Source organism: Mus musculus, chromosome 12, assembly GCF_000001635.26.
Source record: "Mus musculus strain C57BL/6J chromosome 12, GRCm38.p6 C57BL/6J".
NCBI lineage: Eukaryota > Metazoa > Chordata > Mammalia > Rodentia > Muridae > Mus > Mus musculus.
The window spans coordinates 5842014-5866844 of NC_000078.6; the positions used below are offsets into that span (position 1 = coordinate 5842014).

At 40.0% G+C, this 24831-nt stretch overlaps 3 long non-coding RNA genes across 3 annotated transcripts in view; all 3 read left to right on the forward strand.

Moving 5' to 3' along the window:
* Gm32442 overlaps window positions 1-14134 on the forward strand; it is a 48877-nt gene extending 34743 nt beyond the window's left edge. The window contains exons 2-3 of the long non-coding RNA XR_001780544.1: window positions 12325-12393; window positions 13801-14134. This is a non-coding gene — a long non-coding RNA (predicted gene, 32442). The remainder of the gene's footprint in view (window positions 1-12324; window positions 12394-13800) is intronic.
* Gm9548 overlaps window positions 1-24831 on the forward strand; it is a 244998-nt gene that overhangs the window by 101464 nt on the left and 118703 nt on the right. The gene's annotated exons all lie outside the window — the stretch shown is intronic.
* Gm46333 lies at window positions 5742-7556 on the forward strand. Its single transcript, XR_001780545.1, has 2 exons — window positions 5742-6179; window positions 6440-7556. It is a non-coding gene; the product is annotated as a predicted gene, 46333 (long non-coding RNA).

A 24831-nucleotide genomic window follows, 5' to 3' on the forward strand; every position in this document is an offset into this window, starting at 1 on the left:
TTCCCATTCTACAAATGGTAGTGTTGTTGTAAAGATTTGTCTTATTTTTAGTTATGCATATATGTTTGGATCTGTCTGTGCATATTTGTAAGTGAGTGTGGGTACCCACAGAGGCATCAAGACCCCTGGAGCTAGAGTTACAGGAAATTGTGAGCCACCCATGAAAGGCATGGAGAAAGAAACTAAGGTCCCTTAAAAGAATGGCACATGGTGTTACTGGTTGAACTATCTCTTCAGTTCTGAAATAATATTTTAGATAAGTAAGATGCTGAAGACTCACCATCAGTGATGCCTGGTATGAAACACTATGCAGACCTTGTACTAAAATCATAGAATTTATAAGACCCTCTTTTTCATTCAGTGACACTGCTATGGCTGCATCCTCCATGTTTGTGTTGAGTTTCATTTTTGGCTCATATTGCCTGTGTCCACTTATATACGGTTGGGGCCTATTCTCTCATTCCATCAGATAGAATATGGGGATTATTTTTTAAAAAATAGTGATGGAGGCACATCACAGTATTTCAGTGGGATAGATTAAAGTGGATTATTGTGAAATATCAGTTTGTTTCTTTGCATACAATGAGCAAAAAGTGTCAGAAGAATGAAAAAGGCACAGGATGTTTATCTTAAGCAAAATGAAGACAAAAATCAAACTACAAAGCAAATACTGTATACAGTTATTGACCAAAAAAGAGAGAGGCTGAGGCTTGGAAAACAAATATTTTTCAACACAGACACATATGGAGCCAGAAGGCATTTTAATGTTTGTGTTTTTATATCATCTATGCCAAGAGAATTTATGATCAGAACATTTCTTTGTGATTTTTAAAATTAATAATACAAAAAAGAAGCTTGACATAAGAAATACAAATTCTGTTTCCTACAATGGATCCATCACTGGTGCAGAATGTTCCAGCCAGCAGTGAGGAAGGAGATTGAGGCTCCAAGACTTCATATTTATATTTCTGTCTCTCTCTAAAGAAATAACACAGAACAATCTATGAACCCAAATGAGCAAATGATTATGGCTCACTTAAAATTTTAAATGGTCAAGGCTCCTAGACTCTGATGAATAATAAGCTACTCACCAGTCATTGATCTATCCCATTAAGTAGAGGAATTTATCTCCTCAAGTGAAATGTCTGCCACTGGAACTGGAACATGATATTAAATGGGAAGTTTGGTTATACACTAGATCAGTATCCCAAAGCAAGCCGAATCGTAAAGTGTCGATGGCGAGGTGGAAGCTTGAACTTGATGAAGAATGAAGCTAATAGGAGACAAAGAGTATAGACACCACGACTTTCAATCTGATGGTCTTTCCATGTGCCTTCATGGTACGCAGGTAGAGGGGCCAGTACTGGGCAAATGCTGAGCCAATAGTCACTTGTGGTGATACTAGTATTGAAGAGATGTGGGAAATCCCCATACTGGCAAAAGGTAAATATAAATTAGATTTTTTCATATTTTTACAAAATATACTATTAAGAAAATGAAAATACAAGCCTGGGAGATCCAGAATACATCAATTACTTTAGAAACTAAGTAAGGAAAGCAATCAACCCAGCTAAGCATGAAAAAATATTTGAACAGATACTTAATCAGAAACAGTGAGAGCAAATAAGGCCATAGTGTTTTGCTCATCCCCGTTAGTTAGAAAAGTGCAAATTCAAACCATGAAGAGATCCACATTAAGTCTGTGGTCAGACCAGCCTGAACATACCTTAGCTCTGATCTTTGCAACTAAACAGGGTCAGGCCTAGCTAGGACTTGGATGGGAGATCCAAATCAAACAGATGGGCCACAGTGATGGCAGGCGTGTGCCATTGGTTGTGTAGAGCAACAGGAACGCTTGCGTATACTTGGGAATGCATCTAGGCAGACATTTTGAAAAGCAGTATAGCAATTTCTTGTATTTTCTCAAAAGAAATGAAGACTTATTGTCGCACAAAAATCTGTTCACATGTATTTGCAGATTCTTTAGTCACAATATGTTTGAACTATAACAACTTAAATGGAGTTTTAAGTAGTAGATGGAGAATCAAACTATGGTTTGGCAATAAATGGCATTAAATTATTGAAACATGCCACACTGTAGGTGAAAAGCACAGCACTAACAAGTGAAGAAAACAGCTCACGGTGAAAGGACTGCACCATGAGCATTTCTGGTTACCTGATATTCTGGAAAAGGGAAGTGTATATATATATATATATATATATATATATATATATACATACATACATATATATACATACACATAGGTGCAGGCATAGACTACATGCATACACACACACACACACACACACACACACACACATGCACGCACAGGCACACACAAACAGACACTCACACACATGTACACCGAAGCACAACTCTAAAATAATATATCCACGACTGTTACAAGCTGAAGATACTTTAAGGCAGCATACTATGTAGTAGCATTGAAACTCTCTCTGCACCTTGATTGTAATGCCATGTAATCTTGTTTGTTGAACTCATAGGACTGCATGCCAAAATTAGTAGATGCTATATGTAAGTCAGTTTCTAGGGATAGAAACATGTGAGATCCTATTGGAACAGAAGTATATAATATTTAGTTAATAACCAGTATAAAACCATGCCAAACTCTGGGGAAAATAGCAATTATTCAGACCATCTCACATCATCTGCAAACTTAATTTACTACTTCAGATGTTCAGTAGTCATAAGAAGAAATTTAGGAGACTTTTGGAGCAAAGTCTACACACATTGAGCTTAAAACCTATATGTTAATTATAATCATCATCAGAACATTGGATAAGTGGTTTAAATATCTAAACATGTTAGTATCTGTGAAAAGAAAACGATTGACTTACATAGGCTTTACTGGGCTGAGGATAAAACTCAGTTGTCTGTGTGAGATTTGATCTCTACACAACAAAAGGAAGAAAAAGTGGAGCCTTTGATTAGCAATTTAGCTTGCTACACAGAAATAATTGGAATAATGAAGTAACTAGGATGTAAAATCCCAACTATTTACTCAGCAAAATCAAACAAGCATAAAAAGAAATGGAAACAAAAATCATTCAGTGCAACTGGGTGAAAAGTATTTATATTCTCTCAGTTCTTCGGCAGTGAGTCAACATTCCTTCCTAGGCCTGTATGCTTGTGAGATTGCCTATTTGTCTTGAGTATTCAATGTTTACATGATACAATGTGGCAACCTGGTAGGCTTGACTTGACATCCATCTTTTCCCACTACTTTAGTTGTAGTAGTCCTCTTAGTCCATCTCTCTTTGTGGAATCTACCTTGCTGTCTTGCATTCAGATATAATCTCTGCTCTCCATTTGAAAATGTAAACACTTGAGTTGCTTTCACAATTTCTTCCTGATAAAGAGCAGTGCCTTGTATTCAGTTTTAAAAATGAAAAATGAGAGTCAGAGAAATATCAGTGAAAACAAACTTGGTGTGCAAACACATTTTGTATTATACAAAATGTTGATGTCCCTTCCAGGGAATCAGACAGGGTTGATCCTGTGCCAGGCATGTAAGCATGGTTGGGGAACTGGGATCTGACTGCCTCTCATGACGTACATACATGCTCCTATATGGATGAGGTTATATGAGCTTTTATAGTTACTTAAGCAAAAGACAGCTATCAATTGTGGCACTTTCCAAGTTTATTGGCAGGAATAACAAATAGGTGGGCTACAGCAAAGCAGGAAGAAAGGCTCTCTCATTGATTTTTAAGGTTATCTGATTAGATTCTTAGTCTTGGGATTGGTAGAATATAGTTATTTATTAAATAATACATTCTAAAGCTTTTACCTGATAGTTGAAAGACCATTAGGTCAGACATAGAGATGCAAAGAGTTACTACTAAGGGACTAAAGATAGCTCTGGATAATATTAGTTCTTTATTTACAATATTCCAATTCTCCATAATCTTGATATTCTAATTAGTAAATTAGTCTTGCAAAATTTAAAATTTGTGTAGCTTTCTGATCCCCACTGGAAACTTAGTTCACATACCTTTATCATGTCTACTAAACTGGCAATGAAAAGAACCCAACATGTCACATGTTTTCAGTCCTGCTGATGACATGAAAAAGTAGCATACTTATTTTTACTGAAATGGTCTTTTAATTTCTAAAATCATTTGAGATACCAGAATGGAAGTACATCATGAAATCTTTTTTTAAAAATGTACATTTTGATTAAATATTTTTCCATTTAGGAATTTAACCAAAGGAAATAAGTTGATGATACCTGACCCACATAGACTAGAACCAGCCAAAATAGCATTAAAATAGAAAGCTAATTAAGTGTGCACCATTAAGGAACTTGGGTACAAAGGAAAAGGAAATTTGGCAGAATATAAATATCAGTGGGGCGCTTATCATGAGATTTAGTTTTAGCTTCCTGTGGCCAGCACTTACTTTTAAAGATTTATTTCCTGTAAATATATAATATATAATATATAATATATAATATATAATATATAATATATAATATATAATATATAATATATAATATATAATATATATAATATATAATATATAATATATAATATATAATATATAATATATAATATATAATATATAATATACAATATATAATATATAATATATAATATATAATATATAATATATAATATAATATATATATGTGATATGAGTACGTGTATATATAGTGTGTGTGTTTAGGTTGATGGATTTCTTCATTATAGGTTTCCTTTAACTTGGTGCATTTCACCCTGTTCACCCTGTTTTCCTCATTGCCTCTATGTTGTATTTTCTGTGCCTTAAACCAAACCTGGCATATAACAAATATGAAAGAAACACTCATCCCTGGGGCAAAAAAGTAGTAAGGACTTTTTAGTGGTCTGGATTTGATTCATCTGTTGTGTTGTCTACAACCATTTATTTACTTGATAATGTAGTAAATAGTTAAATAAGCCATGCTCTGAATCGGACATCATAAAAGGTTCTGGCTAATATAACCCTGATATAATGGAGCAATCGCTGGGGAGATGCAAAGGGAAGTGGAAATGTATATCATAGAATGTGTACTTCCTTGGGGAAGAAACAAGGAACTTCCTGAAAAAATTATTTTTAACAAAGCTTTGAAGGTTATTGAGGAATTCACCCCAATATTTCAAGAGGCATCAATAGCCACAGAGACCTCTAGTTTCCCAAATGGCTAGGGTTGCGGTCACACTAAGTGAGAACAGTATAGGAAATAACAGACTCAGAGGAACAGCCAAGTGTAGAAGGCTGAGGTTTGTTTCTTTAAGGGTTATGGAAAATTATTGACAAAGAATTTTTTTTAATTGGGTATTTTCTTCATTTACATTTCCAATGCTATCCCAAAAGTCCCCCATACCCTCCCCCCCAACTCCTCTATCCACCCACTCCCACTTCTTGGCCCTGGTGTTCCCCTGTACTGAGGCATATAAAGTTTGCAAGACCAAGGGGACTCTCTACACAATGATGGCAGACTAGGCCATCTTTTGATACATATGCAGCTAGAGACATGAGCTCCCGGGGTACTGGTTAGTTCATATTGTTGTTCCACCTATAGGGTTGCAGACCCCTTTAGCTCCTAGGGTACTTTCTCTAGCTCCTCCATTGGGGGCCCTGTATTCCTTCCAATAGCTGACTGTGAGCATCCACTACTGTGTTTGCCAGGCACTGGCATAGCCTCACAAGAGACAGCTATATCAGGGTCCTTTCAGCAAAATCTTGCTGGTGTATACAATGGTGTCACTGTTTGGAGGCTGATTATGGGATGGATCCCCAGGTATGGTGACAAAGAAGTTTTAAATGGTGGAATGATATGATTGTATTTGAAGCTTGCACAATGGAGGCAGTTAGAGCCTGCAAAGCAGGGGAGAAAGTCTTAAGGAGCAACCCTAGTAGGCAACACATTCCTAGAATGGTAAACAAAAGTCCTAGGCCTAATTTCTGTACTTTTTCACCCTGGTTGTCTAGGTAAAGCAGGTCTATGCCTGCTTATGGAGTGGTCTCAAGAAGCAAGAAGACTTCCTTCACAGGATGTGAAGTTGTGCTGATTCTGACACCTTGATAGAAGTTATGGTGGCCTGAGAAGAGGGAACCTTGATTGAGAATAAGACCTCCTATCAGATTGGTCTATAGACAAGCCCATGGGACATTTTCTTGAGTCATAATTGAGGTAGAAGTGCTCTGATAACTGTGGGCAGTGTCACCATTGGGCAAGTGGTCATGGGTTGTGAAGGTAAACTGAAAAAGCTATGGGGTGAGGGGTGCAAATCAGTAAGTGAAATTCTTCCATGGCCTCTGTTTCAGTTCATGCTTCTAGGTCCCTGCTTTGAGCTCCCTGTCTTCCCTCTGTGATGAATTGCTACCTAGATACATGAACTGAAAGAAGCCCTTTCCTTTGCCAATTAGATTTTGGTCTTTATTTCTTTTCAGAGCAACAGGCACCAAAAACGATAGAAGTAATGTTAGTATAGCTTTGGTTTTCTTCAACTGACCTGGAAAAGGAAAACATAAAGAGCTGAAGGTTGTGTTTGTTCAGTTCTCACATATAAACTGAGCGGTGGACTTACTCTTAAACAGCTACCTTCCTGAAAGAATACAAAGGTATGGAAGGGGCTTTGTGGGGAGGGAAACAGATGAGAACAAACTGATGAAACCCATTACTCTGTTTACAAACTTAAGAAATTCATTAAAATATGAAATCAACTAAATACAGTCGAGAAAACCAGTATGAAGGTACTCATCTGAGTCACTTTTAAAATTTCTTTGATTATTTAGCCCTGGCCTAAAGACAGAGAACAAGGGTCCACATTTTTATTGCTTTAGCCATATAGCTTAATTTGCTGGCAGAAACACAAGTTTGCCTTGGAATAGTAGATATATATAGTTTTACGACATCCTACCTCTTATATCCTATATGATTATGAGCTCTATGGACAGACAGCAAGAGACGAGGTTTCCCTATAGAGTTTCCTAAACTGACTGGCTGAAGCCCCTGCTTCTCTATTTCTCATCAGTTCCCAGCCTGCTGGGGCTTGGGACCCAGCCTTTCAATTTTTCAAGAATAGGAAAACATTTGTTGCCTGTTGCAAGCTTTGATTTTATTGAACAGAACAAAACAAGAGTTAGTGTGAGCCAATGGCCAGGGTAGCCAAGTCTCTAGAGACACATATGTTTCTGGGAGAAGGTAGCTGCTCTAGGAAGCAGTGAGTTCACACAGCATCTAGAGTGGATGGAACATGGGGAAAAAGATAAGCAGATGAATAGGGAGTGTGATAGTTTGAATGAGAGTGGCCCACATAGGGTTATGCACTTGAATACTTGGTCCCAAGTTGGAGGAATTATTTTGGAAGTATTAACAGGTGTGGCATTCAGAAGCCCACTCTATTCCTAGTTAGCTCTCTCTGCTTCAGTTTTGTGGATCAAGATGTAAGCTCTTGGCTTCTGCTCTAGGGCTGTGTATGCCTGTGGGTTTCTATGCTCCCTACCATAGTGGTCATGGACTCACCTTCTAAAACTGTAAGCTCCAATAAACTCTACTTCTATAAGCTGCCTTGGTCATGATGTCTCATCAAAGCAATAGAAAAGTAACTGAGATAATGAGTATCCCAGCCTCGCCGTCTATTACCTAACTATGAAACTTGGGCATATGAATATACTAGAAATGTAGGCTGCATCCCTGGGAAGACTACTGATAAAGGAGCAGTCCCAAGCTGAATGATAAAACCTCTCAGTTCCAACCCAGACTTCAGTGTGTCTTTGGAAAAATCACTTTCCACACGGGGATTCAATCTGTGAAATGAAATGGGCAGGTTATACGATGTCTAAACGTCTCTTGCTTCTGTTTTCTGACTTCAGGTCATTTCTCAGGGCTTAGTATCACCCTTTGCTAAATCCTCTGCTTAGGACAAAACCAGTCTTGTTATAATTTGTTCTGTTTTCTGTCATCCATCCAATCCTGTATTCTCCTTTGAACAAGGGAATATTGATCTCTTGTTGTATGTGAGCAGAAACCCCTCAGTAGATCCAAACTACTGAGCTTTGTGTTGTAGTCTGATATCAAAGGGCCAGGTGAGGATCTTCTTTACCTTTGTTGTCTCACTACACACTAAAGTCTGGTTTGTGTTAGTAGAACCCTTTAATGAGCCATCTAGGAGCCATGAGACCCATTTGTTTACTCAACTCTTCATTCAATGTTCAGGGAGCAACAGGGCAAATAAGGGAAAGTCAAAGATGCTTGAAGACAATTCATGGAGCTGTGTTGATAAGACTGATATGTAAAAAAGGAAACTATGTTGTGGAGGTTGTATATATAGGAAATTAGATCATCAGGAGCAAGGTCAATGAGCACCGCCCAGAGAGACAGAGTCACTCAGGGTAGCTGTAGTTTCAGCTGATAGTCACTTTCAAATTAAGATAATAAAATGAATAGCTACCCTGCAGTTAAGATATAATAACTAAAATGTTTTAGTACATACCTTTAAAATATCTAATAACAAAATTCTGTTACATATGAACATATATATATATATATGTATATATGTATATATATATATATATATATATATATATGTATAGATGATATTTTTGATACCTGTTATTGTTGTGCATTTGGTTTATTGCTTGTATAATGTTAATTGGGCTCCCCAAATTACACAGAAATTTGCATGTAGGACACTGAAGGTCCCTGACCCCAGTTGGCTTTGCTTGGTAAATAAAATTGCCAAAAGCAAATGGCTGGGCAGGGAGACAGAGGCGTGGCTTTTAAGATTGCTGGGCAAGAAACACAGGAAGGGGAAGAAAAGAAGCAGAATTCCCATGCAGAAGGAGGAATAAAAACCAGACACGAGAGCTGCAGGAAGAGAGGCATATCAATTATGTAAGAGCCAGGGCAGATGGCCCCATCCCCTCCCCCACCATTGGGTCTGGGGTAGAAAAGATGAAATATAGATTTTAGAAAGTAATTCAGGAGTAGGAGGAGAGGGGAGACGTTAGCAACATGGAGGTTTGGGAGCCCAGCCACTGAACTGATTAAGGCATATTAAATATAGGCTGTGTGTGTGTGTGTGTGTGTGTGTGTGTGTGTGTGTGTGTCTTTCATTCAATAATTCAGAGCATTGAGAAAGGTGGTAAAGAACTCACACCACTGCCAGTGCCAGGAAGGTTAGAGTGGATACAGCTACATGTTATTTCTTACTATTTAATACTATTAGTATGATTTGTCAAAATAATGCTTTGTAGTTTGCATTTTCATTTGATATCATTGACTTATTTATATCAATAAAACCTTGCTTCATTTTTTTTACCTGTATTTCATATTTTATTATAAAAATCCCCGGTTTTCTTTCTGTGAATCCCCAGTTAGTGGATTTAGGTTACTCTATTATTTCAGTTTTACATGCAACATTATGGGGAAAATGCTTATCCACAGGACAAATTATTAGAAGTAAGCTATGTGGTCCAAAGGCTGTCTGATACACACACTGTTAGATTGTGGTTTAGTTTTCAAATGGAGTTTGTGTGTGTGTGTGTGTGTGTGTGTGTGTGTGTGTGTGTGTGAGCACGCACGTGCTGAGAGGTATACAAGAATTTTTCTTAGCTAACATTGATTATATTATGTTGTATGTATTAGACTAAATATTGCATACTCACTCTCTGATTTAATGATTGTAATAGTTCAGCCCAAGAGCTCATATACCATGATAGTGATATTCTAAGAAAAATCAATCCACTATTATGTTTCATTTATCAAATCCCCAAATTAGTGGTATTTGTAAGCAGATGGAATACATATTGATTACAAAAGGAATAGTAATATTTTAGTATTGCTTACGTAACTTGTCCAATTGTTCATAACCTATTAGTTTAACAATTGGAGAAGGTGTCCAACAAACACATCTGATTGCGCTGTGAGTATCAGAGCCCACTACAGTTTCATGTTTGTTTATCAGCTGATGTTGTTTATGGTTTTTCTCGAAATAAGAGGAATCACAGGTCCTGATTTGTCAACTATTGTTCTGTTTATATGGTCTTGAAGTAATTATTGATAGCATATTCTTTCAGTTTTAGAATTGCCCCAGTTTGGGCAATAATTGATTTTGAGAAAATGTTTTACAGATTGGACAGATATTGAGCTCAAAAACTGCCAACTGATACCAATTACTTTATACTTTAGAGTAGGACTTCTTGGCTTTAGGTTATGTTTAGACAACAAACAAACTAACAAACAAAAACAAAAACAGCAACAATAACAAAAACTAACCCTCCCTGTTATGTGACCACCTCACTTATCCAAATAACAGCTGAGAATCAGAAGAAAGTAGAAATATCTTATATTGCTATTTTGAGACAGGTTCTCATTAGGTAGCACTAGATGGCCTAGAACTTGCTACATAGACCACATTGACCTGGAAGTCAGAGAGATCCTCTTGTCACTACTTCCCCAGTTCTGGGATTAAAAGCATGCACACCACATGCAGCACCTATGTCCTAGGAGAATAATAAGATTGTTACAGCTATCCATAGGAAAACTTCTCATTAAAAGTCAATCTATTTTTGTTTTAGTCACAGACACTTCAGCCCTCGAACTTAACGATGTTATTTCCCACCAACAGAGATTATACAAATGTGTTAGAAGAGAGAAACAATGCTTAAAGTTAGCACTTTGGTGTGAACAAGGAGAGGTAGTGTCAGTCTGGAGCATACCAAAGCCTAAAAGCAAAGGCAAGAACCACTATAGAAGAGGCAAAGAGCCCTGTCTGCAGTAATGGATGGGGAAAGAGTGAAGGATAACAGGGACGGCTCATAATAATGACAGTTATTCATTAAGAAAGTGTTTTATTGCATTTCACAGATTGCATTTAAGAAGGCAGAACAGAGAGAACATTTTAGATGAGGCCTTAATCCAAAATATTTCTTGTTGCTCAAATTAGATTTACAAAAGCTAAGCCTTCAGCAAGCTAAGCACCGTGATTGTATAGAATGACTTAACCTTCTAGGAGTCATGGGCAGCTAAGAATTTAATATATAAGAGAAGGCATTTAAGTTGTATTTCCTGCCCTCAATGACTGCAAATTCTTGTTGGTAATATAAGGTTTCAACCTTCCTAGACGTCTTTGCATTTTAATAAAGGACTTTAAAAGACTAAAATGCCTTTTAATCCCCAAGGAGTCAAGTTCTAGTAATAAAATTCTAGGCAGTGGGAATATAGGGGGAAAGTTTGGGGGCTAAAGGATTTTTCTGGTGAACTATGAGAGGAGCCATTTATTTTCTATCTTATGAAGATGGGCCTGAAAATTAGATTGTCTCCAAAGTTGCTTATGTCATTTGGAGTCATGAGCTACCACCTTAGAAGGACCCAGTGGGCTTGGATTGTGCCAATAAGACACAAGGCAGAGTAAGCCAAACAAGTTCATGGCCAAGCAGAAGGCCAAAGAGTCCCCAGAGCAGCAGCTGGGACTACTTACTACCCAGTACTAATCAGAAACAAAATTATGGATCATTTAAGTGACAAGCAATCCCAAGCTCTCAGAGTCAAGACCTTTGGGGTTCTGAGAATTCTGGCTGAATATCCAATAGGCCTCTGCTCATTAATCCTATCCATGACAGTGTTTAAAGTATAATGAAAACTCAATGCAATGGAATTAGAAGGGTTGAGTCTTTCAATAGCTTTCCCTGAGATGAATAACCCTAGGACAGAGGACCCAGGCTCTGGAAGCAGAGATGTACATGGTGACCTCCAGTGTACTGATGCTCACTTCAGTCAGTTTCCTGGCAGGGGAAAGGTAGAGGAAAGCAAGACATCCTCCCTCAGAGGATCAAGCCAAAGGCTTGGCCCAAATGTCCCACCCATCAGAGAGATTACTCATCTCTGCTAAATGACAAGGTATCCCTAACATTGTTCTCACCAGCCATTCAGTCCTACATTTCCTACAGATAGGCTTATCATACCTTCCAATATGCCTCTGACTTAATACTAGCTCTTTTTCTGAGAAGTGGAATCTGGGTCTTTGACAGTCAAGCCAAATGGACAGCCATTCAGATTAAAAAAACCCTCTTTTGACTTCAGTTACCAGGACTGTGTTTTTAGTGTTTAGTTATCGCTCCTTTCCCCCAAGAGAATAAAGAATGCAAGGTAGCTGACTCTAAGGAGACCAATGGAAGACTGTTGTCTCTAGCCTTGAACTGTTGGGTAATCTCAGATGTACAGGGGGACCTTTATCCAAAGCAGTATCAAATTTCTGTATTTGATGTGTGTAATCACATCATTACAGACTTGTGCCTCCATGGCTTGTGTGGATGTGTCTTATGTGTTTCAGAAGTCATGTGCACCTCATTGCTGATAGAAGGTGAATCAAAGGAGGGGACCCAAGCGACCATCACTTCAGGTACTTTGGAACTGGGCATAGCATAAATGGAACAGAAGATAGCAAGACCACATGCCTACTCCATGGCTTGAGCTCTGGTGCTTCTCTTTCACAGGTCCTGTCCCTTTATCCCACATATCATGTTATACCAGCATCACTCACAGCCCACATTGTCATTATTCCCCTTCTCCCAGGTTTAGCTCAGGCCACCAAACCATAAACTATTACTTTAATATCTAAAATCAGTCGTCTCTTCTACTGTACTCTGAAAAATCTAATTTCAAATTAATGTGTTTTCATCTAATCTGGGGTGTCTGATATCTGTTGGTATACATAATGTCCTGGCTAGTTTTATGTCAATTTGGCACAGGCTAGTCATCAGAGAGAAGAGAGCCTCAGTTGAGAAAATGCCTCCTTAATATCCAGCTATAGGGCATTTTCTTAGTGATTAATGGGTAGAGCTCAGTCCATAGTGGGTGGTGCCATGTCTGGGCAGGTGGTTCTGAGTTCTATAAGAAAGCAGGCTGAGCAAGTCATATGGAGCAAGCCAGTAAGCAGCACTCTTCCATGGCCTCTGCATCAGCTCCTGCCTATAGGTTTCTGCCTTGCTTGAGTTCCTGCCCTCACTGCTTTTGACAATGAACTGTTGTATAGAGCTGTAAGTAAAAGAAAACTTTCCCCACAAGTTTATTTGGTTATATGTTTTATCACAGCAATAGTGACTTTAACTAAAACACTTAGTATGCAAAAGAAGTCAAGAAATAGAGGGGAAAGAGTCTGAGCTGTAAGTGTAGGCTTCAGAAATCACTTTGTGTTTCTAAGGAGACACTGATCAACATTCCTAAACCTGAAACAATTCTTCCTGACATCTTGTGAAATCCTTGGAATGATAGGAAGATGTTTAGATCACTTGCTTGGTTGGCTCTGAGAGGGATCAGGGTTTACCAGCTGAGCTCTCAGCTATGAAACAGGACAGACACATGGCTTTGATATATACATGTATACACACAACTACACAGACACATATGCACACACATGCACACATACAGAGAGACAGAGACATACACAGAGAAACAGAGACACACAGAGAGCCAGCCAAATAGACAGACAGACAGACACAGACACATACATGGGAAGGGGAGAGAGAGAGAGAGAGAGAGAGAGAGAGAGAGAGAGAGAGAGAAGACACATAAAACTGAGAAAGACAGGGACACAGGGGCAGAGGGGCAAAGGGGCAGAGGGACAGAGAGCAGGTACACTCAACTGCAAAGGAGCAAAAGGAGCGGAGAGAGCAGAGAGGAAAATGCTGTACCAATGGTGGGTGATAACTGATGTTTTCAGCTGGTGGATTTAAATTTTACATAAAGCAAAGCTTTAGGGGGAGAAATGTATGACAAGTAACATTCTGGCATCTCTTTGTTTCCCAAGGCTGGAGTGTTCAGTGAGCTGGACTAGCTAGGACAAAGCAGTCTCCTGTGACATCTGCTGTCTTCCCAAGGTGTGAGCCAGCAGAGCCCACCCCTCTGTGTAACTTATTTCATATCATCTACACTTTCCAATAAGCCCTTACTCTATTAGATTGCTTCCTGGAAGAGCCAAATATTAAAAATCACCGGTCAGTCGGTTTCTTTATTCTGTTAGTCACCAAACTGATTTTTTAAGCTCAGAACCAATAAAGCTGTGATGGTGAAGAACAGATATAGATTTCTCTTTCCCACACACTCATATATAATAATAATAAAACTTTATTAAACAAGAGACATGTTGTTTCAGGGAATTTTTCTTTCCCTTCTCTGGTGCCCTGAGGCTAAAATATACAATCTTATTAACTTCCTTGAAGAAATACTCCATTCCCTTGGTGCAAATGCTGAACATTCATCTTCTTGGACCTGGAAAATGAGACAGGATCTTGACAGGGAGGTGCGTGGGTCACGGGTCTACCCAGGGAAATCTCAAGAAGCCAGTGTGATTAGGAGGTTCTTTTGGAATCTGGGAAAAGCCCAAGAAGCCCTCTGGATTGGATGTTCCTCAGTGTCACTGGTGAAGGAAAAAGACAAAGCTTTTTAGAGTAGGTCAGCGTGGCATGGCACACTGGGTCTGAGGGAGATGGAGATGCCATTTAGTCTCCCGTCCAATCAACAGAAGAGGGGGTGGAGGCTAGAACAGCAGCTGCAGCTTTCCCAGAACTGCACAGAATCAATAGTGGCACAGGAAACAGAAGGCTGGCGCTCTGTTGTGAGCCACCTCCTTCTCTGAGTCCCACTCAACAGTGGCAGATTGATCTCAGATCCTGGAAATCCATCTGTGATGGTAATAACATGGGCTCCACATTCCTCAGGAGATCAGAAACCAGGCTGCCTCCTGCATGCCTGGCCCCAGCAAAAGCCAGTCATGCTACTCTTGAAGCAGGAGAGGCAGGCAGCATCTGTAAACATATGCTGAATGAAGAAATGAGCTATGAGATCTGGGGAAGAGTGAGATTGAATCACAACACCCAGGGTACAAACCCAGCCTAAAGAAACGTCAATAGCAGAATGGATGAAGTAAACACATTACATATACACAACGGAGTTTTATTTGGCTGTAATGAGAAAAAATGTGTCATTTACATGAAAGTGGGAGAATTGGAGATGATCATGTTAAGCGAATAAGATGGACTCAGAAAGGCAAGATTGCATGTTTTCTCTCATATATAAAATCTATATTTAAACAAATGCATATATATTAAACATGCACATATATATTTAACATATTATGCATTTGGCATGAAGATAGAGGGTCTATGAGAATGGAGGAATGGGTCTAACATGAAAAGGAGAAAGGGGCAAGGGGAGGTAAGGGAGAAGAGAAAGATAAAATGTGCCTTTACTCAGGAAGCAGGCTGACCTTGGTGCTCTCAACCTCTTTTCTAGAGTTAGAGCCTTGACAAAGCTAAAAACTGACGGTGTAAGCTGGCACCAAAGCTATTCTGAATGGTTACCTTTGGCTTACCACAAAAGACTGATTTGGCACAGGCAAAGGGCTAGGGTTACAACAGGGACAAGGGGGACAGAGGGACCAAGCTGGAGATGACAGCTGAGAGGCAGCGTGCAGGTCTCAGTTTCTGACCAGCCCTTGATAAAGGAGTAGACTTGCTTAGCAGGGGCCAGCCCACAGTTCTCTACACAGTTGCATGAGAACATTCCTCTGAAGTCAAGGACTGATCTAAGTTAGGTTATGTCTCCCTACATCCATGCTTTGAAGGCCGAATTCCCAACTGATGTTTGAAAACAACAGTTTTAAATGAGGTAATAAGATTAAATAGGAACATAAGGATGGGTCCTAGTTTTTAAGGACCTGTGTAAGACAGGAGACACCAGAGTGTTCTTAGCTCTCGTTCTGAAGATGCTACACAAGGAACAAGATGGGGGCTATGAGACAGCAGAAAGAAGAGCGTCAGTAGAAGTCAACCCTGCTCGTGCCTTGACCTTGGCCTCTGCATCCTCCAGAACTGTGCCTTTCTGTGGTTTGAATGACAAAAATCTTTGCTACTTCAGCTGATAGTCCTTGATGGTTAGCATATATGTTGCTGCAAGGGCTGGAGTCTCAAAAGAGAAACTTCTAGAAGAAGGTGGTGCCATGGCTGCCCCCTATTATTACTTGCTGTAATGTAAGGGAGCAGTAGTCTCTGCTTGGAGAGTCTCAGTAGCCATGGCCTCTTCCATCTGTAATATTCTACCTTTTATCCTCTACTGGGGCCCTAGAAATAAAACATATCGTTGTTCCTGTCGTTAGCTAGATTTTTCCTGGGGAAAATGGGAATGCATGGCATGAGCTCCGAAGGCCATGGCAGGTAGAAGTCTCTAGCCTAGATATACCATTGAAAATGGCAACAAACAGATTTGTCATGAAGGATGCTATAATATTTTTTATAGCAGAATGAGAGACCATTTAACAGTATATAAAGAAAGCAACATTGAACTAAATTTCAATAAGTAGTTATGTGCATTCCAGATTATTTAGTTAAAGGATGTCTTGCTTAGCGAATGCTAATGATGTAACTGTCAAATGCATATGATTTTCAAAAAAATGTCCTCCAGACATGTGTATTATACAGCTGATACTTGCAATACACAATAGTTACAATGCCCTGGGCACATTCTTATATTCTCTTTTTCTCTACTCATTAGAGCTATAGGTACCCTTTGTACATCCCTCTGCATCCACTCAGGAGGCATCATTCCAGCTCTGGATGTTGGATTCAGCTTCCACCCTGAGCCTCCCTGTCCACTAAGGTTTTCTGTAGATCCCATTTAAGATCAACCACCAACTGTTTTCTAGGCAATTACTGTGCACTTAGCTCTGTGTTTTGCTGAACAGTGAGATAGGAACTGAAAAGACCTCGAGGTTACTTCCAACTTGAGAGATGGGGGAGTTTGCATGGACATCTATCCTCTGGGAACACAGACTTTACTATCTCTGTGAAGCTTCCACAATTGTGGTCCTATTAATCCCATTTCCTCACAATCACAGATATAGACTCCATTACTTTTCGTTCTTTCTCTGAACATGTAGTCTATCTATAGAAAGGATCATGTGACAATAGAAAACAAATGAGAGAGGCATGTGTAGTCCAGTCTCAGCTCATAAAACCTTCATTTTTTTTTTCTTATTTTCTAGTAGTAGAAAAGGATGAACAAATATAAAATGCTGGGACCTTTGGAGATTATCGGATCCACTATGTATGTGGAGTTTGGATCTTTACTGACAGTGTGGAGCAGAGGCCCCTAGCAAGTAGCCACATGGGACTCAGATAAGAGTAAGAAAGAAACTTTCACCATATTAAATCAGAAAATTAAGGCTGATTTGTTCTGGTAATTAGCTTGAACAGATTAATACACTGCTGGACTTGGAAGTTGGAAATAAGAGCTCTTTGACCTCTAAATTGAAGGCACCCTGTGATAGAAAACTCAGGAGCATTCAAAGTTTAATTTTCTAATTTCATAGAGCCCTGGGTGCAAGCTGTGGTCAGTCCATTTGCAGAGAGCCCGCCTCTGATATGTGCTCTCTCTAACACCTCTGGGCTATGACGGCATCTGTGAGGAGAGCAGGAAGTCTATGAGCAAACCTCACTCATGATGTTCCCATGACGGAGGCCATTTTTTTAAAATGTAGGTGTTATTTCTTGATGTAGAGTATGAGTTGTGTTTTGTTTTGTTTTGTTTTCTTCTTATCTCAGTAGGATATTTCGATTCATCCCATAAGTAAATCCTCCCACAAAAAGTGGAACAGCTTTAGTTTCAGATCTCCTCAGGTTGAAGACAGTGAGTTTGGAGAGAGGGGTCTCTGGTGAACTTTGCAAAGCCTGCTGGGCTCCCAAGAGCAAAGACTCTGGTAGTAACAGATGAAATCCACAACCCATAGGTACCTGGTGGCAGACAGGTTAGCCAGGCGCACAGCTGGGGGGCCAAGACTCTTAATGTGCATCCTAACTTAATTGAGAGACTGGAGAATCCAGAAAGCCATTGCATTCTTAATTATTCCCTTGCCTAGCTGCTTTCCCAGCCAGGGCCTTGGCAGCACTCACCTAGGTATAAATCACTTCCATCAGTGTAACTACAGGGCTTCCAGGATCCTTTTGGGAAACTAGGATGTTAATGTGTCAAGTTTTGTTCCAAGTAGTGAGTCACCTGGTGGGATTTGGGACTCTCTCTTTGAAACTTAGATAAGGCTAATGAACTAGTGAAGGCGCCTGACCCTCTGGACTCATTCCCTCACTCCCAGAGAGCCACATCTGCACTGTACCTCCTTCCTGATCTTGCCACAGGCTTTCATTGCAGCTAGTTCTATTGGGAGCCATCTGACTGCACTCCCCCTTTCCTCTTTACCCCTTTTCTTTTCTAAATGACTGACTAAACCCAAGAGTGCTTTGTCCATTCAGGCAGCATGTAAGTGTGGTTATTTTCATGTCAATCGCACTGGGTATGGTTTCTAATGCAACTTGACCAGAGGCTGTCCTCTGACTCCATCCTCCAGCAAAGATTATACAGAGAGGCCAAGGAAATGGTTCTTGGAGGGGATGACAGGTATATTCTGTAAAGCAACTGAATGTCATTTAGCCTTTTAGCCAGCTCTGCCTCTTAATTCTCTTAAACTTACAGACTCACTTGTACAGCCTCATATGACACTATTAGGCAGGGGCTATTTTAAGTGGTTTATAAATATTTACCAAGCTACTATTATGCATTATTTTTTTATGACCACTGTGCAGTAAGAACCCAGGACTATAGAAAGGTGAGAGAAATTTTCTTTGTTACAGAATGAGAACGTGGCAGTGCTAGGATCTGTCTGGAGAGCTTGCCTCTAGGGACTATACATTAATCATAGGGTTAATCTATTCTCCATGAATATGACTGCCTTCAGAACTAGTGTCATTATATCATGCACCCTCCTTAGAATGTGTGATCTCCTGCTTCCTGCACAGGTAGATCTTAGCTTAATTCTCAAGATGTATTTTGTTTCTATATGAAGCCAACCTGAACACTTTTTTTTTATTACGTATTTTCTTCAATTACATTTCCAATGCTAACCCAAAAGTCCCCCCCCCCACTCCCCTACCCACCCATTCCCATTTTTTGGCCCTGGCATTCCCCTGTACTGGGGCATATAACGTTTGCCTGACCAATGGGCCTCTCTTTCCAGTGATGGCCGACTAGGTCATCTTTTGATACATATGCAGCTACAGTCAAGAGCTCTGGGGTACTGGTTAGTTCATAATGTTGTTCCTCCGATAGGGTTGCAGATCTTGGGCCTTTCTTTGCAGTGATGGCTGACTAGGCCATCTTTTAATACATATATTTTTTTTAAAAAGTGTACACATAATAATCTGAACACTTTTTTTAAAAAAAATAATATGTATTAAAAGATGGCCTAGTCGGCCATCACTGCAAAGAGAGGCCCATTGGACTTGCAAACTTTATATGCCCCAGTACAGGGGAACGCAAGGGCCAAAAAGGGGGAGTGGGTGGGTAGGGGATTGGGGGTGGGTGGGTATGGGGGACCTTTGGGATAGCATTGAAAATGTAAACAAGGAAAATACCTAATTAAAAAAAGATTTATTTATTATTATATGTAAGTACACTGTAGCTATCTTCAGACACCTCAGAAGAGGGCATCAGATCTCATTACAGATGGTTGTGAGCCATCACGTGGTTGCTGGGATTTGAACTCACAACCTTTGGAAGAGCAGTCAGTGCTCTTAGCCACTGAGCCATCTCAACCTGAACATTCTATACCATTTACAGCTGATCAGGTATGGACCTAAATGGTTCGGTCAGTATGAGCATGCTATTTGGAGCTAGAACATAAAAATAACTTGGATGAGGGACATAATGACCATGAGCCTACGCTTTCTGATCTTTAGAAAGAAGATTATTGCACCTAATTTATTGGGTTAAAAGATGAAATTGCACAGCCATATCTAAAGCATTTAGGACAGCAGTGGTTTACACTGTGACACAGTATGTATCTTATTTGATATCTGATAATATGTTTTAATATTACTTCAAACTCCACTCCCCCTCTGCTATTGCATCACTGTCTGCTTTCCTTGCATGATGTTAAATTTCTGCATGTTTGCCTTCATCTTGAAAACAAAGATTTGCTGTAGACAGTCTTTTTATTTCCTGGTACTCAGATTAGTACAATGCACATAGTAAGCACTAATTTAATAGCAATAATGACTTGTTGTGTTGAAGGTAACTCAAGTAGATCATTATTAAGAGGTTTCAAAGCTTCTTTGGCTCATCCACTGCATCATATGTAAAATATGCCATAGTTTCTTGTCAATTTTAGACCTCAGCATCTCAGAATGATTGGATCTGACTTAATTGTGACAAGAGTCACTCCTAACTAAGCAAACAAATATAGTCTCTTATTTGAGCTGGCTAAATTAAAACAAGACAAAGCCCTAGTAGGATCTTCAGAAAAGAGCCGACAATCAGTTTGGGGATATGGGCCAGTTGTTAAAATGGATGCCTTGCAAGTCTGAGGAACTGAGTTGGAGCCCCAGCATGCACATAAGGGAAGGGCAGATATTGGAGCATGTGTTTACAATCCCAGCACTGAAAAGATAGATCTGTGCAGATACATGGCACTCACTCTCAGCCAATCTATCCAAACCAGTAAGCTCCAGAAATAGTGAGAGACTCTGTTTTAAAAATCAAGGTGGGAGGGGCCCACCGAATGACAGCTGAGGATGTTCTATCCTCCACATAGATGTGCATTAATGTGCATGCACACACACACGTGTGTGTATATGGACATACATCAGTGTTCACAGGCATTCACACACAGGCAAGAACAAGAATTCAAGAACTTATGGCTCCTGATGATACCTGTGTAAGCTTTGGTTGCATGCTTGCCTTCAAAGAGGACACCGTTTACTTATAACAAGATCCTGAAGAAACTCCTGCTGGGGGGATTGAAAAATCATTCAAGGCCAATGTCTCAAGATCACTTGAAGCACAGAGCAAAGAAGCACTTATAAAGCCCTCCCTATTATTTGATTATTTGCATCCTCAGGCTCATTGATTTCAGAATATTTTTAATGAATCATTATGAGGTCAATAAAGCTGCATATCTTGCAAGCATCTAGGAAGATACCACATGGATCTAGATCTCCAGCAGACTAGCTCTTTGCATGAAAGCTACATCCTACTGCCACTACAATTTAGGGCAAGAACAGGCCTGCTCAGATTCCCTATGTATGGGGTAAAATCAGAGTAAAGGGATAGGACCACCCAAAGTCTTGATCTGGCTGCCTGAACATGTTAGTCACTATTCAAGGAAGTTATGCCCCTAGAAAGAACAAATGGACAGTTATAGAAAGAACACCACCAACATGTTTATAGATATATTGGGTTTTTTAGAGCATCTTCCTAGATAACAGATTTTAGGCATCACTTTCTCCCTCTGAGGTTATCAGTAGGACTCCAGATATCCATAAGAAGTACCAGGAAGGACCAGGTACAGATATGGCTTCAAGTAGTTCTATGCTACTACCTTCCATCCTGATCTAAAACATCCCCTGTCTGTTTTCCTAGGTAATCCTGTGGAGTTGAGAAATGATGTTGTCCTGTTCAGGTTCAGGTTTGAGATAAGTTAGTATTTCATCTCGTGCTTGCCTGGCTGCTCTGAATGAACCACCCATAACCCAGCATCCTATGGTCTTCTGAGAACACAATAGATTTGCTTTGGGGCATGTGGAGGAAAAGAGATAACTGTTTAGGTTCAGGAAAAGGAAGGTGGGTGCCAAGTGCCTTTCAAGGTAGTTTTGGTAGCCATGCACCCAGGTCTTTGTGTGTGTGGCTTGTGAGTACTGTTTACATTTTCTGTACAACCATACCTCTCCCGGACTGTTTCAAATTGCTTAGTGTAGTAAGCAGTGTCAAAAACACTCATTTCCTTGCTATATCTCAGGATCTTTCCATAGACCCCATACCTTTACACACTTTAATTGAGCACTACATGCATAGTATGAATCGCCAACACCAACCATCTTTCCATCTTTGTTCCTCTTCTCCATGTCAATGCCAGATCCCATCCTGCTCCCATTATATCGTGCACTGACAGTGGTGACTTACCAGGATATCTTGGTCTCTCTGCTCCTTACATACCAATAGAGTTAGTAATCTGATAGATTTGCCTTAAGTCACTGGCTTCCTCAAGAAACCTCAATGACTCCCTATTGTCTACTAAAAGCTAAGCATAGCCTAGTCCTCTAGCATCTGGCTCTAATCCTTTCCTACTCATCCCTAATTTGTACTTTATAATTCTCATTGTTGCATGATTTACACCTCACTTGTGGCTCCTTGTGTTGCCTAACAGTGTATCTTCTTCCTGGGATACCTAACAGCCTCTCTCTTGTCTTGCCTGTCAAATCATCTAATTCGTTTGCTATTACCCCTCTGACCACTGCTCTCCTAAGGCACCTCACATTTCCTATTTATTACCCACGACCATGGGTACAGACTTTTCTGTCTGTGCTATAAAATCCTGAGCACACCACTGGCTTGGTCACTCTTACCCTAGAGTCTCTTTCTCATATCAGGGTTGGGGTTTTTGTATCTATTTCATACCTATTTTACAAACAAATTATCTAGATTCCAGTTTGTGTTCCTATAAGTTGCCATGGTTTTATCTTTCACAAAAGGAAAGCAACATGTATTTATTGTCAGCATTGTCACTGGGGATATAGCCCAAAGCCTTAACTCCGAGGAAAAGATTTATCTTAGGGAGGAGGAATCCCAGAGCATGAGGAGGAGAAAGTACCTGTCACCCAAATTCTGTGTAGATGCTACTTCCTGTACTTGGAATATCTTCTTTCTCTCCCTTGTTTATACCTTTTCCCTGTTTAGTTTTCAATAGTCATGATTCATATATTTTTGTCCACATGGAGGACAAGACTTTCCTTTTTTCTTGTCACACCAAACAATCGACGTCATACATAAATGTAAAGATTAGCACAACTGCCCCATACAAATATGGTAGAATATTATAAGGTGAAGCCAAATCCAGAATACTCAAACCAAAGAGAAGGGAGGCAAAGAACGCAGGCTACATCTAACATTCAAATAAAGGCTGGCAGGTGGCTTTCCTTTTCCTTTTCCTTTTCCTTTTCCTTTTCCTTTTCCTTTTCCTTTTCCTTTTCCTTTTCCTTCCCTTCAATTCCCTTCCCTTCCCTTTACTCCTTTACTTTCCTTCTTTCCTTTCCCTTCCTTCCCTCCTCCTCCTCCTCCTCCTCCTCTTCCTCCTCCTCTTCCTCCTCCTCTTCCTCCTCCTCCTCTTCTTCTTCCTCTTCCCTTCTCCTTCTCCTTCTTCTCCTCCTCCTCCTCCTTCTCTCTCTCCCTCCCTCCCTCCCTCCCTCTCCTTCCTTCCTTCCTTCCTTCCTTCCTTCCTTTCTTCCTTCCTTCCTTCCTTCTTTCTTTCCTTCTTTCTTTTTCTTTTTTTTTTTTATTGAGAAAGGGTTTCTCTGTGTAGCCCTGGCTATACTGGAACTCACTCTATAGACCAGGCTGGCCTTGAACTCAGAAATCCACCAAGGTGGGTTTTCTTGAGAGCATTCTAAAAAGTTGCTGACTTCTTATAGTTTAGGCCTAAAGAACCACAGAAAATAATACATGCAGTTTCTTTACTTGATTCTAAGTTGGTTTTTTGTTTGGGGGAAATCCAATTTGTTAGGAATCCATATTTCCTATCTATGCATCTAGGCTCTCTCTATCTGAGTGCTTTGTGGTTCACTCCTGATATCTTCTGTAATGATAGGATTGGAACCCAACCTTGAAGGGAAAGTCATACATTCTTTTGGAATGAATGAATGAATGAATGAATGATCAAGAGAGGGAGGCTTAGAAAAAGGAAAGAATGAATGAATGAGAGGGAGAGAGGGAAGAAAGGAAAGAATGAATGGATGAGATTGGGAGGGAGGGGAGAAGGAAGGGAAAGAATGAATGAATTAGATTGGGAGGGACGGAATGCATGCATACTTACAAGGCGGGCAAGCCCTGCCTGTCAACTAAAGCTTGCTATATACAGTAATCCCAAATCCAAGCCCGCAACCTCTCCCTGGAAGGACAATATATATGTAAATAGAGCCATCACATTCAGAATGTCAGGCCTCTGAGGTTTCCTCTGGAGCTCACAAAGGCCACTTCACATTTCTCCATGAAATTCCAAAACTTGACAGCTTTCTTAACACAGTGATGGTGTGGAATAAAAGCTTCAAAAAATCATGCTGACTGAAAAGTAAACTACTTACTGTTCAGTGCAGAGGGGGAAAGTCTGAAGTTGAGTACTTTGCAGTTATCAAAGCTTGCCCTTATGACACAACAGTGATTTAAAATGTAAATAGACTTTTTAGGCATACAGGTCAGGGACCAGCCATTGCCCAAACTGAGCCTTGTGGAGAGTGGGACTGAGTTTGAGCCATAGCAGGAAAGGACTCTTGTGCTCACTGGGTCATTGCCTGGATCAAGGCTTTTACCACTTCAATCTGCAGGATTTAATGCTACATCCACCTACATCCCTACATCTCCCAAGGATGTCAAGGAGGCACCACAAATGCATGCCTTCAGATGTGTCTTCACAAAGGAACTGTGCAGTTCATGCAGTCGAGTTAATAACTGAAGCAGATGGTCTTCTTCTTCTTCCTTTTTTTTTAAGAAAGTACTCTGTGACCTCCATGAATTAAAGGTTGTCTATGAACCAAATGTTGCTTTTTTGCTGCCTGCACAGCTGCATCTAAGTCTTCAGGTGTGTATACATGTTTACAGTTTCTCCAAAATGTATCTGCCTCCATGATCTACAAACTGCTGCTTATTTTGTATGGAATAAAGTGGATTGGACAGGACTCTTGGTATGTAGTGGTCACTACTATCTGCATAGGCCTATTAGTCCCTCCCCTCTGCCTCCTTAACTGTG